The following is a 10,000-nucleotide window of genomic DNA, read 5'->3' as shown; positions in this document are numbered from 1 at the left end:
TGTGTGGGTGGGAGAAGGCTGCGGGGATGGGGGAGCCTGATCCTGGGTGCGATGGTGTTGAGTGTGGGTGGGAGAAGGCTGCGGGGCTGGGGGAGCCTGATGCTGGGTGTGATGGTGTTGAGTGAGGGTGGGAGAAGTCTTCGGGGATGGTGGATCCTGATCCTGGGTTCGGTGGTGTTGAGTGTGGGTGGGAAGAAGGCTGCGGGCATGGGGATGCCTGATGAGCCTGGATGTGATGCTGGTGAGAGAGGGGACAGGGCAGAGGCCGGCTGGACGTGCAGCGGGCAGGGGGAAACTTGAGCCTGGGTGGGTGGTTGTGCATCCAGGGCGGGCAGGGAGAGGTGAGACGTGGGCCTGGGCTGGTCGTCAGCGGTTCACCACAGGCAGCTGGTGGCGGTGTGGCTGAGCAGAAGCCTCCAGCAGGTGATGGCGGGGTGGGGGAGCAGCAGCCAGCCTCAAGCAGCCAGCCTCCAGCTGCTGATGGTGGGGTGGAGGAACAGAAGCCTCCAGCTGGTGATGTCAGGGTGGAGGAGCAGCAGCCAGCCTCCAACGGCTGATGGTGGGGTGGAGGAGCTGCAGCCAGCCTCCAGCAGGCTGATGGCGGGGTGCAGGAGCAGCAGCCAGCCTCCAGCTGGTGATGGCGGGGTGAAGGAGCTGCAGCCAGCCACCAGCAGCTGATGGCGGGGTGCAGGAGCAGCAGCCAGCCACCAGCAGCTGATGGCGGGGTGGAGGAGCTGCAGCCAGCGTCCAGCAGCTGATGGTTGGGTGGTGGAGGAGCAGCAGCCAGCCTCCAGCAGCTGCTGGCGGGGTGCAGGAGCAGCAGCCAGCCTCCAGCAGCTGGTGGCGGGGTGGAGGAGCAGAAGCCAGCCTCCAGCAGCTGATGGCGGGGTGCAGGAGCAGAAGCCAGCCTCCAGCTGGTGATGGCGGGGTGAAGGAGCTGCAGCCAGCCTCCAGCAGCCAGCCTCCAGCTGGTGATGGCGGGGCGGAGGAGCAGGCAGCCTCCATCAGCTGATGGCGGGGTGTAGGAGCAGCAGCCAGCCTCCAGCTGGTGATGGCGGGGAGGAGGAGCAGCAGCAGCCAGCCTCCAGCAGCCAGCCAGCCTCCAGCAGCTGATGGCGGTGTGTGGGAGCAGCAGCCAGCCTCCAGCGGCCAGCCAGCCTCCAGCAGCTGATGGCGGGGTGGAGGAGCTGCAGCCAGCGTCCATCAGCTGATGGCGGGGTGGAAGAGCAGCAGGCAGCCTCCAGCTGGTGATGGCGGGGTGGAGGAGCTGCAGCCAGCGTCCAGCAGCTGATGGCGGGGTGCAGGAGCAGCAGCCAGCCTCCAGCAGCTGATGGCGGGGTGGAGGAGCTGCAGCCAGCCTCCAGCAGCCAGCCTCCAGCTAGTGATGCGGGGTGGAGAAGCAGGCAGCCTCCGTCAGCTGATGGCGGGGTGGGAGGAGCAGAAGCCAGCCTCCAGCAGCTGATGGCGGGGTGCAGGAGCTGCAGCCAGCGTCCAGCAGCTGATGGTGGGGTGGAGGAGCTGCAGCCAGCCTCCAGCAGCCAGCCTCCAGCTAGTGATGGCGGGGTGGAGAAGCAGGCAGCCTCCGTCAGCTGATGGCGGGGTGGAGGAGCAGAAGCCAGCCTCCAGCAGCTGATGGCGGGGTGCAGGAGCTGCAGCCAGCGTCCAGCAGCTGATGGTGGGGTGGAGGAGCTGCAGCCAGCGTCCAGCAGCTGATGGTGGGGTGGAGGAGCTGCAGCCAGCCTCCAGCAGCCAGCCTCCAGCAGCTGATGGCGGGGTGCAGGAGCAGCAGCCAGCCTCCAGCAGCTGATGGCGGGGTGCAGGAGCAGCAGGCAGCCTCCAGCAGCTGATGGCGGGGTGGAGGAGCAGAAGCCAGCCTCCAGCAGCTGATGGCGGGGTGCAGGAGCTGCAGCCAGCGTCCAGCAGCTGATGGTGGGGTGGAGGAGCTGCAGCCAGCGTCCAGCAGCTGATGGTTGGGTGGAGGAGCAGCAGCCAGCCTCCAGCAGCCAGCCTCCAGCTAGTGATGGCGGGGTGGAGAAGCAGGCAGCCTCCATCAGCTGATGGCGGGGTGGAGGAGCAGAAGCCAGCCTCCAGCTGGTGATGGCGGGGTGCAGGAGCTGCAGGCAGCCTCCAGCAGCTGATGGCGGGGTGCAGGAGCTGCAGGCAGCCTCCAGCAGCTGATGGCGGGGTGGAGGAGCTGCAGCCAGCGTCCAGCAGCTGATGGTGGGGTGGAGGAGCTGCAGCCAGCGTCCAGCAGCTGATGGTTGGGTGGAGGAGCAGCAGCCAGCCTCCAGCAGCTGATGGCGGGGTGCAGGAGCAGCAGCCAGCCTCCAGCAGCTGATGGCGGGGTGGAGGAGCTGCAGCCAGCCTCCAGCAGCCAGCCTCCAGCTAGTGATGGCGGGGTGGAGAAGCAGGCAGCCTCCATCAGCTGATGGCGGGGTGGAGGAGCAGAAGCCAGCCTCCAGCTGGTGATGGCGGGGTGCAGGAGCTGCAGGCAGCCTCCAGCAGCTGATGGCGGGGTGGAGGAGCTGCAGCCAGCCTCCAGCAGCCAGCCTCCAGCTAGTGATGGCGGGGTGGAGAAGCAGGCAGCCTCCATCAGCTGATGGCGGGGTGGAGGAGCAGAAGCCAGCCTCCAGCAGCTGATGGCGGGGTGCAGGAGGTGCAGGCAGCCTCCAGCAGCTGATGGCGGGGTGCAGGAGCAGCAGGCAGCCTCCAGCAGCTGATGGCGGGGTGCAGGAGCTGCAACCAGCCTCCAGCTGGTGATGGCGGGGTGGAGAGCCTGCAGCCAGCCTCCAGCAGCCAGCCCCCAGCAGCTGATGGCGGGGTGGAGGAGCAGAAGCCAGCCTCCAGCAGCTGATGGTGGGGTGCAGGAGCTGCAGCCAGCCTCCAGCAGCCAGCCTCCAGCTGGTGATGGCGGGGTGGAGGAGCAGCAGCAGACAGCCTCCAGCAGCCAGCCAGCCTCCAGGAGCTGATGGCGGTGTGTGGGAGCAGCAGCCAGCCTCCAGCGTTCAGCCAGCATCCATCAGCTGATGGCGGTGTGAAGGAGCTGCAGCCAGCCTCCAGCAGGTCCATGGTGGGGTGGAGGAGCAGCAGCCAGCCTCCAGCAGCTGATGGCGGGTTGCAGGAGCTGCAGCCAGCCTCCAGCAAATGATGGCGGGGTGCAGGAGCTGCAGGCAGCCTCCAGCAGCTGATGGCGGGGTGCAGGAGCAGCAGGCAGCCTCCAGCTGCTGATGACGGGGTGCAGGAGCTGCAACCAGCCTCCAGCTGGTGATGGTGGGGTGGAGGAGCTGCAGCCAGCCTCGAACAGCTGATGGCAGGGTGCAGGAGCAGCAGCCAGCCTCCAGCAGCTGATGGCGGGGCGCAGGAGCTGCAGGCAGCCTCCAGCAGCTGATGGCGGGGTGCAGGAGCAGCAGCCAGCCTCCAGCTGGTGATGGCGGGTGAAGGAGCTGCAGCCAGCCACCAGCAGCTGATGGCGGGGTGAAGGAGCTGCAGCCAGCCACCAGCAGCTGATGGCGGGGTGGAGGAGCTGCAGCCAGCGTCCAGCAGCTGATGGTTGGGTGGTGGAGGAGCAGCAGCCAGCCTCCAGCAGCTGATGGCGGGGTGCAGGAGCAGCAGCCAGCGTCCAGCAGCTGATGGTTGGGTGGAGGAGCAGCAGCCAGCCTCCAGCAGCTGCTGGCGGGGTGCAGGAGCAGCAGCCAGCCTCCAGCAGCTGATGGCGGGGTGCAGGAGCTGCAGGCAGCCTCCAGCAGCTGATGGCGGTGTGCAGGAGCTGCAGCCAGCCTCCAGCAGCTGATGGCGGGGTGCAGGGGCTGCAGGCAGCCTCCAGCAGCTGATGGCGGGGTGCAGGAGCTGCAACCAGCCTCCAGCTGGTGATGGCGGGGTGGAGGAGCAGCAGCCAGCCTCCAGCAGCCAGCCTCCAGCTGCTGATGGCGGGGTGGAGGAACAGAAGCCTCCAGCAGCTGATGGCAGGGTGCAGGAGCAGCAGCCAGCCTCCAGCTGGTGATGGCGGGGTGGAGGAGCTGAAACCTGGGTCGGGACCTGGTCTGCAGCAGGGCCCATTACCACTCAGAAGCTGATGGCAGTGTGTGTTTAGGTCCCTGCGGGGTGGATGAGCTGAAACCTGGGTCAGACTTGGTGTGCAGCAGGGCTCAGCACCCTCCAGAAGCCGATGACAGTGTGTCTTTAACTCCCTGCCTGGTGGGAGAGCTGAAAGCTGGGTCGGACCTGGTCTTTAGCAGAGCTCAGCAGCCTCCGAAGCTGATGGCAGTGTGTGTTTCATCCCCTGCGGGGTGGGAGAGCTGAAACGTGGGTCGGACCTGGTCTGCAGCAGGGCCCATCACCATCCAGAAGCTGACGGCGGTGTGTGTTTAAGTCCCTGCGGGGTGGGAGAGCCATAACCTGGGTCGGACCTGGTCTGCAGCAGAGCTCAGCAGCCTCCAGAACCTGATGGCAGTGTGTCTTTAATCCACTGCGGGGTGCAGGAGCTGAAACCTGGGTCGGACCTGGTCTGCAGCAGGGCTCAGCAGCCAGCAGAAGGTGACGGCAGTGTGTGTTTAGTTCCCTGCGGGGTGCAGGAGCTGAAACCTGGGTCGGACCTGGTCTGCAGCAGAGCTCAGCAGCCAGCAGAAGGTGATGGCAGTGTGTGTTTAAGTCCCTGCCTGGTGGGAGAGCTGAAACCTGGGTCGGACCTGGTCTATAGAAGAGCTCAGCAGCCTCCAGAAGCTGATGGCAGTGTGTGTGTTTTGGTCCCTGCGGGGTGCAGGAGCAGGAACCCGGGTCGGACCTGGTCTATAGCGGAGCTCAGCAGCCTCCAGCAGCTGATGGCAGTGTGTGTTTAATTCCCTGCCTGGTGGGAGAGCTGTAACCCGGGTCGGACTTGGTCTGCAGCAGGGCCCATCACCATCCAGAAGCTGATGGCAGTGTGTCTTTAATTCCCGCGGGGTGGAGGAGCAGAAACCTGGGTCGGACCTGGTCTATAGCAGAGCTCAGCAGCCTCCAGAAGCTGATGGCAGTGTGTGTTCAAGTCCCTGCGGGGTGGGAGAGCTGAAACCTGGGTCGGACCTGGTCTATAGAAGAGCTCAGCAGCCTCCAGCAGCTGATGGCAGTGTGTGTTTAAGTCCCTGCGGGGTGGGAGAGCTATATCCCGGGTCGGACCTGGTCTATAGCAGAGCTCAGCAGCCTCCAGCAGCTGATGGCAGTGTGTGTTTAAGTCCCTGCGGGGTGGGAGAGCTGAAACCTCGGTCGGACCTGGTCTATGGCAGAGCTCAGCAGCCTCCAGAAGCTGATGGCAGCGTGCCTCTAAGTCCCTGCCTGGTGGGAGAGCTGAAACCTGGGTCGGACATGGTCTGCAGCAGGGCTCGGCAGCCTCCAGCAGCTGATGGCAGTGTGTCTTTAAGTCCCTGCCTGGTGGGAGAGCTGAAACCTGGGTCGGACCTGGTCTATAGCAGAGCTCAGCAGCCTCCAGCAGCTGATGGCAGTGTGTGTTTAAGTCCCTGCCTGGTGTGAGAGCTGAAACCTGGGTCGGACCTGGTCTATAGAAGAGCTCAGCAGCCTCCAGCAGCTGATGGCAGTGTGTCTTTAAGTCACTGCCTGGTGGGAGAGCTGAAACCTGGGTCGGACCTGGTCTATAGTAGAGCTCAGCAGCCTCCAGCAGCTGATTGCAGTGTGTGTTTAAGTCCCTGCCTGGTGGGAGAGCTGATATCCGGGTCGGACCTGGTCCACAGCAGGGCCCATCACCCTCCAGAAGCTGGTGGCAGTGTGTGTTTAAGTCCCTGCGGGGTGCAGGAGCAGAAACCTGGGTGGGACCTGGTCTGCAGCAGAGCTCGGCAGCCTCCAGCAGCTGATGGCAGTGAGTGTTTAAGTCCCTGCGGGGTGGGAGAGCTATATCCCGGGTCAGACCTGGTCTAAAGCAGGGCCCATCACCCTCCAGAAGCTGGTGGCAGTGTGTGTTTAAGTCCCTGCGGGGTGGAGGAGCAGAAACCTGGGTCGGACCCGGTCTACAGCAGAGCTCAGCAGCCCCCAGAAGCTGATGGCAGTGTGTGTGTGTGTGTGTGTGTTTAAGTCTCTGCCTGGTTGGAGAGCCGATACCTGGGTCGGACCTGGTCTGCAGCAGGGCTCAGCAGCCTCCAGAAGCTGATGGCAGTGTGTCTTTCATTCCCTGCGGGGTGCAGGAGCAGAAACCTGGGTCGGACCTGGTCTATAGCGGAGCTCAGCAGCCTCCAGCAGCTGATGGCAGTGTGTGTGTTAAAGACCCTGCGGGGTGGGAGAGCTGAAACCTGGGTCGGACCTGGTCTGCAGCAGGGCTCAGCAGCCCCCAGAAGCTGATGGCTGTGTGTGTTTAAGTCCCTGCGGGGTGGGAGAGCTGAAACCTGGGTCGGACCTGGCCCGCAGCAGGGCCCATCACCCTCCAGAAGCTGATGGCGGTGTGGGTTTAAGTCCCTGCGGGGTTGAGGAGCTGAAACCTGGGTCGGACCTGGTCTGCAGCAGGGCCCATCACCATCCAGAAGCTGATGGCTGTGTGTGTTTAAGTCCCAGGGGGGTGGGAGAGCCATAACCTGGGTCGGACCTGGTCTGCAGCAGGGCTCAGCAGCCTCCAGTTGCAGATGGCAGTGTGTGTTTAGTTCCCTGCGGGGTGCAGGAGCTGAAACCTGGGTCGGACCTGGTCTATAGCAGAGCTCAGCAGCCTCCAGAAGCTGATGGCAGTGTGTCTTCAATTCCCTGCGGGGTGCAGGAGCTGATACCTGGGTCGGACCTGGTCTGCAGCAGGGCCCATCACCATCCAGACGCTGATGGCAGTGTGTGTTTAAGTCCTAGTGGGCTGCAGGAGCTGAAACCTGGGTCGGACCTGCTCTATAGTAGAGCTCAGCAGCCTCCAGAAGCTGATGGCAGTGTGTCTTTAAGTCCCTGCGGGGTGGGATAGCTGAAACCTGGGTCGGACCTGGTCTGCAGCAGGGCCCATCACCATCCAGACGCTGATGGCAGTGTGTGTTTAAGTCCTAGTGGGCTGCAGGAGCTGAAACCTGGGTCGGACCTGCTCTATAGTAGAGCTCAGCAGCCTCCAGAAGCTGATGGCAGTGTGTCTTTAAGTCCCTGCGGGGTGGGATAGCTGAAACCTGGGTCGGACCTGGTCTGCAGCAGGGCCCATCACCCTCCAGAAGCTGTTGGCAGTGTGTCTTCCATTCCTAGTGGGGCAGGGGAGCAAAGACCTGGGCAGAGGAGCGCCTGTCTGCATCCGATCCGGCCCCTCAGCAGCCCGCCGTGAGCCTTAGAGAACCCCCCCCCCCCCCCAGCGGGCTCCAGGAACCGGGCCCTGCGTCGGACCCAGCTCAGTAAGGCCCTCCCTCGGGCCCTGCAGCAGGTGGCCCCGTCTATGCAGTCGAAAACCCCGCGAAAATCGGTGTAGAAACGCCCGAGAGGCGTGGTGCGGTTCCCCCGGCCGGTACCGGGTCCGGACCGGTCCGGAAGTCCACCCAGAACACTGCCTGGGGCTTCTGGGCGGCTCCCCAGGCGCAGGCAGTCGAAAACCGCGTGAAAATCGGTTCAGAATTGACAAAACGGCGACCTCGTCGCTCCAAAAACTAAGTCCAAACTAAGCCTTTCGCTTATCGCTTAACGCTTAAGGCGGTCGGCCTTATGGCCAGTAAATGAAAAGTGCCTGCGCCCCTGGAGGTTTTGGAAGGTGCGAGCGATGACCATGCTCGGGTTAGTAGGTGAGGCCATCGGAAAACCAGCGTGAGTTGGCGGGTTTGGGTGGCAATCTATTCCAGGCAGAGTCGACTATCTCTGGGCATCAATTTTGGGATTTTTCCGGCTCTGGTTCTGGGAGAAACGCAGGGGCAAAGTGCACGAGCCGCGGCCGATTTTGGTGGCCTGTCCCTGGGCACAAAGTCTGAGGAGTGTGGGCCTGGTTCTCCGAAAAATACCAGTCTGCTGGAGCTCACTCCCATGGCTCCAGGGGGCACGGCACACCCCCCGGTAGCCGACCAAAGTGCTCTACTCGGGCCAGACTCGGACCCACGACCCGGGGTGAGAACCACAACTACTGGTCATCCTTTTGACCTCCAGGGGGCGCGGCAGAGCCTCCCCAGTCCGACGCAAGTGCCCCACTTGGGCCATACTCAGACCCACGGCCCGGGGCGAGAACCACAACTACTGGTCATCCTTTAGACCTCCAGGGGGCCCGGCACAGCCTCCCTAGACCGACACAAGTGCTCCACTTGGGCTGTACTCTGACCCAAGTCCCGGTGCGAGAACCACAACTACTGGTCATCCTTTAGACCTCCAGGGGGCCCGGCACAGCCTCCCTAGGCCGACACAAGTGCTCCACTTGGGCTATACTCTGACCCAAGTCCCGGGGCGAGAACCACAACTACTGGTCATCCTTTTGACCTCATGGTCATCCTTTAGATCTCCAGGGGCCCGGCACAGCCTCCCTAGGCCGACACAAGTGCTCCACTTGGGCTATACTCTGACCCAAGTCCCGGGGCGAGAACCACAACTACTGGTCATCCTTTAGACCTCCAGGGGGCACGGCACACCCCCCGGTAGCCGACCAAAGTGCTCTACTCGGGCCAGACTCGGACCCACGACCCGGGGTGAGAACCACAACTACTGGTCATCCTTTAGACCTCCAGGGGCCCGGCACAGCCTCCCTAGTCCGACACAAGTGCTCCACTTGGGCTATACTCTGACCCAAGTCCCGGGGCGAGAACCACAACTACTGGTCATCCTTTAGACCTCCAGGGGGACCGGCACAGCCTCCCTAGACCGACACAAGTGCACCACTTGGGCCATACTCTGACCCAAGTCCCGGGGCGAGAACCACAACTACTGGTCATCCTTTTGACCTCATGGTCATCCTTTAGACCTCAAGGGGCACGGCAGAGCCTCCCTAGTCCGACACAAGTGTCCCACTTGGGCTATACTATGACCCAAGTCCCGGGCGAGAACCACAACTACTGGTCATCCTTTAGACCTCAAGGGGGCACGGCAGAGCCTCCCTAGTCCGACACAAGTGTCCCACTTGGGCCATACTCAGACCCACGGCCCGGGGCGAGAACCACAACTACTGGTCATCCTTTAGACCTCCAGGGGGCCCGGCACAGCCTCCCTAGTCCGACGCAAGTGCTCCACTTGGGCTGTACTCTGACCCAAGTCCCGGGGCGAGAACCACAACTAATGGTCATCCTTTAGACCTCCAGGGGGCACGGCACAGCCTCCCTAGTCCGACACAAGTGCTCCACTTGGGCTATACTCTGACCCAAGTCCCGGGGCGAGAACCACAACTACTGGTCATCCTTTAGACCTCCAGGGGGCACGGCAGAGCCTCCCTAGTCCGACACAAGTGTCCCACTTGGGCTATTCTCTGACCCAAGTCCCGGGGCGAGAACCACAACTACTGGTCATCCTTTAGACCTCCAGGGGGCACGACACAGCCTCCCTAGTCCGACCCAAGTGCTCCACTTGGGCTATACTATGACCCAAGTCCCGGGGCGAGAACCACAACTACTGGTCATCCTTTAGACCTCCAGGGGGCACGGCACAGCCTCCCTAGTCCGACACAAGTGCTCCACTTGGGCTATACTCTGACCCAAGTCCCGGGGCGAGAACCACAACTACTGGTCATCCTTTAGACCTCCAGGGGGCACGGCACAGCCTCCCTAGTCCGACACAAGTGCTCCACTTGGGCTATACTCTGACCCAAGTCCCGGGGCGAGAACCACAACTACTGGTCATCCTTTTGACCTCATGGTCATCCTTTAGACCTCCAGGGGGCCCGGCACAGCCTCCCTAGGCCGACACAAGTGCTCCACTTGGGCTATACTCTGACCCAAGTCCCGGGGCGAGAACCACAACTACTGGTCATCCTTTAGACCTCCAGGGGGCACGGCACAGCCTCCCTAGTCCGACACAAGTGCTCCACTTCGGCTGTACTCTGACCCAAGTCCCGGGGCGAGAACCACAACTAATGGTCATCCTTTAGACCTCCATGGCAACAGGGGGA

Source organism: Nothobranchius furzeri, unplaced genomic scaffold, assembly GCF_043380555.1.
Source record: "Nothobranchius furzeri strain GRZ-AD unplaced genomic scaffold, NfurGRZ-RIMD1 Scf139, whole genome shotgun sequence".
Classification (NCBI taxonomy): domain Eukaryota; kingdom Metazoa; phylum Chordata; class Actinopteri; order Cyprinodontiformes; family Nothobranchiidae; genus Nothobranchius; species Nothobranchius furzeri.
This window is presented reverse-complemented; position numbering follows the sequence as displayed.